Source organism: Vulpes lagopus, chromosome 17, assembly GCF_018345385.1.
Source record: "Vulpes lagopus strain Blue_001 chromosome 17, ASM1834538v1, whole genome shotgun sequence".
NCBI classification, from domain to species: domain Eukaryota; kingdom Metazoa; phylum Chordata; class Mammalia; order Carnivora; family Canidae; genus Vulpes; species Vulpes lagopus.
Genome location: NC_054840.1, coordinates 15,882,127 through 15,888,126, shown reverse-complemented (window position 1 = coordinate 15,888,126; position 6,000 = coordinate 15,882,127). Strand labels below are relative to the sequence as shown.

General features: G+C 41.7%; 1 long non-coding RNA gene across 1 annotated transcript in view; it reads left to right on the top strand.

Annotated features, from left to right (window-relative positions):
* LOC121477567 overlaps positions 1 to 6,000 on the top strand; it is a 28,290-nt gene that overhangs the window by 1,181 nt on the left and 21,109 nt on the right. The window contains exon 2 of the long non-coding RNA XR_005984290.1: positions 3,506 to 3,655. This is a non-coding gene — a long non-coding RNA (uncharacterized LOC121477567). The remainder of the gene's footprint in view (positions 1 to 3,505; positions 3,656 to 6,000) is intronic.

Genomic DNA, 6,000 nt, shown 5'->3' with positions numbered 1-6,000 from the left:
AGGGTTAATCTTATAACCTTTTGTTTCCTGAAATCCTCCACCCTTCTGTGTTACTAGAAAGGACTCCTATAAAGAACTACCCTTCTCCTTGGATAAAATATGTAGACACCTCCTTGTTTACCCATGAGAAAGCCAGATACAGACCCTTCAAATTCCTATTCTTTGCCTTGTTAAAAAACAAAATTCAGTTGAGTAAATTTGAAGATCTATTTGGCTTTATTCAACAATTCATGAATTGGGCAGCATTCCATCTAGCAAATAGAAAATTGCTCCAAAGAGTTGTACAAATTGGGAGATTTTTATAGGTAGACGTAGTTGGGTCAAGGATGTTACTAGCAAAGAATGGATTGTTTCAGGCAAGGTCACCTTCCTTTGGAGGATGACAGGGGTCTATCAAGCAGATTTCCTCCCTAGTGCTGACCAGGAAATTCCAGACCAACTGGGTAAGATTATATTCCTGGAAAAGGCTGAAACTGGAGTTAGGTCAGTTATGAAGTCTCAGTTTGGTGATGCAGTCTTGCACAAGTGACTCCATTTTAGGGCCTGTTGTCTCTTTATTGGTCTCAAAAATGATTGGATGAATTGACCCTTCCCCAATGTGGGAAGAAAGATTTCCTCTGCCCTCAAGGTCCTTCTAGCTGGGCAACGAATCAAATTGACACGAGACAGATTAACAGAAAAAAATATAATTTAATTCTGCATGTATGGGGAATCCACACAGACATGGAAATTTCAAAGATACTCAGGCCAGGGGATCCCTGGGTGGCACAGTGGTTTGGCGCCAGCCTTTGGCCCAGGGCACGATCCTGGAGACCAGGGATCGAGTCCCACGCTGGGCTCCCGGTGCATGGAGCCTGCTTCTCCCTCTGCCTGTGTCTCTGCCTCTCTCTCTCTCTCTCTCTCTCTCTCTCTCTCTCTCTCGTGTGTGTGACTATCATAAATAAATTAAAAAAAAAAAAAGATACTCAGGCCAAATGAGTATATATGTCATTCTGATCTAAGGAGAAGGTGGCAGGGGTCTGGGACTTCAAAGGGAAGGAATGCAATTTGCAGAAAAATGAAAAAGAGTAAATGTTTGATAAACAAGTGTTTGCTGGGCCACTCAAGCAATGGGACACAGAGAACTTTGATCAAACAGGCCTTGCTAGTTTCTTCCCTATCCTGCCTAATTCATGCCATAAGGTAGTTATCTAGTTATCTATGGTGATAGTTCTCTTTCTGGAGCAGGTTGTCTATCTAAATTCTTCTAGGCAATTGTGGGGGAGCAAAAAGTTTCTTCCTGAGTCTTTGGAGCCTTGATTGTTTTCAGTTCAGCATAATCTGCAAGCCAAAGTGACCCATCTTAAGGGAGCCCACCCTTGGCCCCTAACCACCACCCCCTCTCCCCCCCCAAAAAAACCCAACTAACTAGATACGGATATAAATTATTTCTTGATCAGCTGACTGGCTGGAGCTTCCCCTGAAGATAAAGGCAACTCTACTCTCTGTGTCTCTCATGAATAAATAAATAAAATCTAAAAAAAAAAAAAAAAAATCACCCCACCTATAACGAGCCTACTCTTTCCTATAAGTCTTAGGGGAAAACCACTCTGCAGAGATACTGTGATCTTGACATCTAGAAGGCTGTTCCTATTGCAACATTCTGAGTAAAATCAATTTCCTACCTTACTTATTCAGGTTTATTTGCCTATGACACACTGGTTCAAAGTGTATGGGCTCTTTGCAAAGAGCATGAATCCTAGTAAGCATTTCAGACATGACTGAGTCACAGTGTTGGACAGTGGCTGAGTGTTCCCCCAGCTTAGGGGCTGTTGTAGAAAGGGATGTTCCAAGGAGGCAGGGAGGGAGAGCAAGACAAATCTGGAGATATTTTAAAGAGAAGACTGAAAAGTGTGTCTTTGTGATGGGCAGAAAATTCTCTAGAAGTCATTTTGTTCACTCAAGACAATTTCATAAGCTAAGATTTAGCTTCCATCTCCATTTCATCTCACCCCACCCACTCCCTGAAATATATTTGGTTTCCTCTCTATGGTGTGTCTTACATGCCACCTCCAGTTACCTAATCAAAACCCAGCCCTGATCACTGCATTGATCTACTCAAAAGACTGTGGCTTTCTCCATTGCCTTTGGAGTCAAGATCAAAATCTGTCCTGTGGCACAAAAAATGCTTCACAATTTGATCCTGTTCTGTCTCTCTGTAGCCGCCTCCCACCAATCCTCAAGCAACACCCTCCCCCAATACAACAATACAAATGAAGCATCCAAATTATAGCAGGCATCCCAGAGGAAGCCTGATCTCTATGTCCCATAATAGAACTTTGGCAGGCCCCCAGGAGTGCTGTTTACTAAGGAACAAGTGGCCCTGAGAGAAATAGGGGAAAAAACAATGTTGGAGCTCATGTTAATCCCAGGAACCTGGCATTACGGCTGTCCACTGTGAATGGCACACGGAATCTGCTGGCTATTAAGGGAGAGAGATGGCTGTGAAGGTTGGAAAAAGAGCATCACGCTTCAGGGAAAACCAGGCACTAACTGAAGGACAGCCTCAGGATATCTGATTCTAATCTCTCAACATCTTTGAGCTGTTTTACAATTTTTGCATTTGATAGTAATGCAAAATGTTCTCATGAACATGCAAATTTTGTCCTGATAAAGGTCCAGTTGATTTCCCCAGCCCCTGTGGAAAAACCTGTTTGCTTCCATTTACATATTAATTTCAATATTTCTCTTTTTTTTATTTTTTAAAAATATTTTATTTATTTATTTATGGGAGACAGAGAGAGAGACAGGCAGAGACACAGGCAGAGGGAGAAGCAGGCTCCCTGCAGGGACTCAATCCCAGGACCCTGGGATCACGCCCTGAGCCGAACTAAGGTAGATGCTCAACCACTGGGCCACCCAGGCGTCCCAATTTCAGTATTTCTGATCTATAAACACATCTGTTACAAAGCCTGCCTGGTTCCTTCATTGGTTAACGAGTAAAATTAAACCTTTAATATATATATATATATATATATATATATATATATATATATATACACACACACACACACACACAATTGATCTTTGAACAACACGGGGGTTAGGGGCACTGACACCCACAGTCAAAACTCTACATTCACTTTGGACTCTATCCAAAACTATACTCTATCCCAGAAGCCTTAGGATAACAAACAGTTGATTAACACATATTTTGTACGTTATATGTATGATCTACATTATTCTTAAAGTAAGTAGAAAAAAGAAAATGTTATTAAGAAAATCATAAAGAAGGGACACCTGGGTAGCTCAGCGGTTGAGTGTCTGCATTTGACTCAGGTCGTGATCCTGGGACCCCACAGGGAGCCTACTTCTCCCCCAGGAGGCTGGGATTATGACTTGAGCCCAAGGCAGACACTTAACTGATTGAGCCACCCATGTGCCCATGCTTTTGATTTTTAATTATCTTTTAATGGAGGGTTAGATGCTGTCTGGTCCTACCCCAAATTCTTCCTTATCTATACAGGGACAAGTTGTCTCAGCATCTTGAGGGAGTCACAAGAGGTTAATGTCACCATTCCAGGATTTAAAAAATGACATCATGTAAGAAGACCTTCTTCCTCTTAAGAGCAGCTCAGCAGACACCGACGTCAACAGGTAGAGGATCTGTGTGCAGGTAAGTCAGCAGTGGGGCGGCAATAGCAGTCAGCTCCTGAGCCTCAGCAGTGGTGGGTTAAGGACAGCTGTGTCTAAGGACGCTGACAGACATCACACCCAGCCAGGGAGAGAAGGGAGGCCTGGAGGCCTGAGGAATGGATGAGCCTAGGAGCTCAGTGGACCTCAAACCTACAGAGTTTTCTTGTTGTCATTGTTAAACCCATATTCTTTGAATATCCTCCTTAAGGCAGACATGGGGTTGGGGAGGGAAGAAAGGATTAGGTTACTTTGGTGTTATATCCAAGGAGTTCTTGTGATCTAGTACTCATTATTAAAGAATCTGGGGATACGAGGTTATGTAGGAAAGCAAATATATTGTAGATAATACGCTCTTGAGATGCCCATCTGTTGAGCTTACCCAAGCACACTAGTATCCACACCACTTAGTTATCAATCAAAGACTGTGGTCAGTCTCTCATCGGCTGTCAGGGACCGTAAATGTATCTGCCATTTTCGGATGACATCTGTGACTACAGAGATGACAATGCAATCAATTTCAAAATGAAATTGCAAATCTTCTGAAAGATGTGGGTGTGTGAAACAATGAGTCTGACATTGGAGAAGCGTTTGAATCATCTGCAAAGCCATGACAGGCAGGAAGAGACAGTTAATAACAGAGGGGAAAAAAAACTGACCAGATTTGGCAGACGTCGTAGGTGACTCATTCAACATCTCCCACCCCTTCTTTTCCTGCCTGTCTCTACTTTGGAGGCTGGAAAGCTGAAATAACCTTTCTTCCTGTCTTTCCTGCACCCACCAAGAACCAGACTGCCCAAGTTCAAAGCTGGCTTCACCTCTTCCTAACTACGTGATCCTGAGCAAGTCATTAAACTCGTTTTCTCTCAGTTTGCTCATCCATAGAATGCATCTGCCTCGTGGAGTTGTTCTGAGGCTTAAATGAGTTAATATATGTGAAGCCCTAAGAATACTTCCTGGTGGAGAAAACAAAAATGCTAACTCAGGGGTGTACCTGGCTGACTCAGTCAGTAGAGGATGCAACTCTTGGTCTTGGGGTCATGAGTTCAAGCCCCATGTGGGGCATAGAGCCTACTAAAAACAACAACAACAAAAACACTAACTCAAAAATATATCTGCACCTCTATGTTTACTACAGTATTATTTACAATAGCCAGGACATAGAAACAACCTAAGTGTCCAGTGATGGATGAAGGGATAAAAAAGATGTGAGATATGTGTATATATATATATATATATATATATATATATATATATATATATACATGCATGTGATATATACACAGAAATGGAATACTACTCAGCCATAAAAAAGAATGAAATTTTGCCATTTTCAATAAAAGCAGATGGACCTTGAGGGTATTATGCTAAGTGAAGTAAATCAGACAGAGAAAGATAGCTACTATGTGATCTTACTTCTATGTGGAATTTACAACAACAACAAAGATACCAGGCTGATAGATTTGAAGAACAGATTGATGGTTGCTAGAGGTATGGGATAGGCAAAATGAGTGAGGGGAGTCAAAAGTTACAAACTTCCAGTTATAAGATAAATAAGTCATGGGGATGTCAAGTATAGCATGGTGACCATAGTTAATAAATCTTAAAAATTCTCATTACAAGAAAAAAATTCTATAACTGTATGTGGTGACAGATGTTAAGCAGACTTCTTGTGGTGATCATTTCTCAATATATACAAATAGTTAATCATTATGTTGTCCACCTAAAACTAATGTTATTTGTCAGTTATATCTTAATTAAAAACAAACAATAGAAAAGAATAGTTCCTGGCAAGTAGCAAGTGCTCAGGAAGGGTGACCAGGAGTCTAATTGATCTAGAAGTAGGGTCACATGCATGTACACCTCTTGGTGTGGAGGTGAGGAGACATGATTAACAGTCCCATAGACTGCATATTTTCGAGGTGTGATTGGCTGAAGCAAATTCTGGATGCTGGGTTGGCTAAAACACTAGAGGTCCACCAGCTGTGCTGAATCAGCGCCAGCCCAGGGTGATTGTCATTAAGTCAGGCACTCACCAGTGGCCCAAGGAGAAGGTATGTAACACCTGGACAGTTGAGTTCCAGACTCATCACCGCTGCACCCTTGGGAGGCTAGTCCAGCACCAGACAAATTTGGAAAATTCTTTTCTTCCTCTCCTGACATTCCTTTTACCTTTTCCTATGCTTAATTTTCTCGTGCGTAATGTTCTCAGCCCTGTATCTATTCACACAAAATTGTGATAAACACTCCTCTCCCATCTGTAATGTTAGTCTGGAACTATTTGGAATGCATAATCTTGCCAACATTTGGTTGGCTATACATCATCAT